The sequence below is a fragment of the Miscanthus floridulus genome, unplaced genomic scaffold (assembly GCF_019320115.1).
Source record: "Miscanthus floridulus cultivar M001 unplaced genomic scaffold, ASM1932011v1 fs_393_1, whole genome shotgun sequence".
Lineage (NCBI taxonomy): Eukaryota > Viridiplantae > Streptophyta > Magnoliopsida > Poales > Poaceae > Miscanthus > Miscanthus floridulus.
In genome coordinates this window covers 117,501-120,000 of record NW_027096689.1, presented here as the reverse complement: position 1 = coordinate 120,000, position 2,500 = coordinate 117,501, and positions in this window count along the sequence as shown.

Genomic DNA, 2,500 nt, shown 5'->3' with positions numbered 1-2,500 from the left:
CAGTCACCGGTGAACACCCCTCCTTGTCCTTCTTGCCCTTCACCTTGGCCAATGTAGCTGTCTTAGATATCTATAATGGCCTCATCCTATGTTGGTGCTGAGGGGCTGATGGGTCATACTGCTATGTCATCTATAATCCTGGCAACCAAGGTGTTCAAGGAACTACCGCCTAACATCCATTCTATTGGTGAGGCTAGATTGGGGTTCGATTGGACAGCCTCCTCGCACTTCCATGTGATTGAATATATAGAAAAGGAGCAGGATGATGAGTGCAAGGGTGTGGACATCTACTCATCTAAAATTGCAGCATGGATCTATAAGGAATCTAAATGGGGACCAAATACTTGTGTGATAATTGAGAGATCAGAAGAAATGAGATCATCAGAAACTATGTATCTCAATGGTTGTCTGCACAATATGGGGTAGTTAGGGGTTTACCCTCAGATACTTACTGTGGATATGGAGGGAGAGACATGAAGGAAAATTCCTTGCCCTCATGGTTCATCACCCTCTATCCATCAAGCTCAGGGTCACTTGTGTGTATGTATTGTTCATGGTCACAATATGTCCAAACTTTTAGTTAGGATCCTTGAAGACTATGGTACTAAGAAATGGACATTGAAGCATACTATCAGCATTCTGAAGGTGTTTGCATAGACTAACATTGAATTTAGTTATTACTCATACTACGATGTTAATGAGTACTACTCAACGGTTCACCCAGAATGGAATTTGCTTCTCTTTGTTGCGGTTGGGTGGAAAATGACATCATCGCATATAACATGGACAACAGACAAGTTCATGTCATCCTAACACATTACAGTAAATTTTTGAAATGTGGCATCCTACCACAAATCAACGACACATTACAGTCAATTTTTGAAATATGGCATCCTACCACAAATCAACGACATACCTTACTATCTTCCCTATTTTCCCTTGTTCTTAGAGTTGGAGTAGTATAGGAGTAAATAAAGTTCTATGATGTATCTCTCTGTCATAACATGTTTAAATGGATCAATGTTGTTTGATTGTATTGGATGGATGTTGTCATTATTTTGTAGTAACTTTAACTTGTTTATATTGTAAGCTAAGGTCTATGCAGTCTGTACCACAAATATTCTTAATGGTTGTTAAAGTTGCATTTTGGTACGAGTTATGGATTTATAATATTTACTCACTGCCAATCTCAGCATAGAGGGGGTAAGCTGACCTTCTTTAGATGCAAAGTAACTCTCCTCATAGAATACAGACAACCAAACACCTTCTAAACAAGTTGCATCTGTTCGTGCAACCTATGATTTAGCATACCAAACACAATCTCAGCTAAGCTTGCATCCATAGCTGCAGACAACCAAACACCCTTCACAAACCAAGGACATTAGTTCCTATTCTTCATACATCCTCCAAGCTAGTACGAAATAGAGCATTCCAAATCTAACATGTTGATGACCAACTTCAATACAACATAATACATGATCACTCTAGCAAGCTTGTAGCGGGGTAAATCACCAATGGAAGGCCAGTCTTTTCACCAACAAGATCTGACAACATATCTATTATTCGATAGCTGCTCTGTCCATGCATCCTGTTTGACGTGGTGCTACATGAAAGTATTGGATCCAGTGGGACATGGCGCCGATAGAGATGCACCGAGGGAAGGGGCTAGCTAGAGAGAGAGAGGGGAGGGGGGTGACTAGTTTGAAACACAACAGCTACTCCTACCAATTTATAAAAGAGATAGGGGAGCCGAGATCCCAGACCCAAGTTATAGGAGACAAAACTTTACCTTTTTTTGAGGAATTGAAGTAAAAGGCAAATAGAAGAAGGTACACCATACATGTGACAACATCCCTCTCCGGGCCTGACTGATTTGTGGCCAAAATTTGCCATGACGAGGATTTGGCAATCCAAAATTAGGTAAAAATTTTGCCATGGATTTGTCAAGCCGAATGTAAGAGGTTGGCAAGTTTTGGTAGCAAACCAATCAATAGCCAAAATCATGGCATGCCAATTCTTCAGTTTGGCAAATTTTGGAAGCCAACCAATCAGGCCTCCTCACTACAAGATTCTTGCAAGTTGAACAAAGTTGGACACATAATCTTTAGATCTCTTATTAGGCTTATTATGAAAATAGTATAATTTAAGATCAATGTAATGATACTTATTACACATCATAATCATCAATACTTCTCTATATATATTTGGTTAAAATTCAGAATCTTTGAGGGAAGGGGGACGCTCCTTCCATATAGACCTTGCGTGGTTGCCGAGAGTGAAGTGAATGCGTAGAAAAGCTAGACACAATAAGTGTTAGAAGAAGAGCTTTTGACCACCATGACACGCTTGAGACTTGAAAGCCTGGTGTAGTTGTGAAGAGGACTCATAGCAGTCGAGGGGCAGTCATGCAAACCGAAGAGTGAAGAGGAGTTGCTTCCCTATTATGCAATTTCTATTGGTCAGAGGAGCAGAGCTAGTCAGCTAGCTAGAGATGGCTATA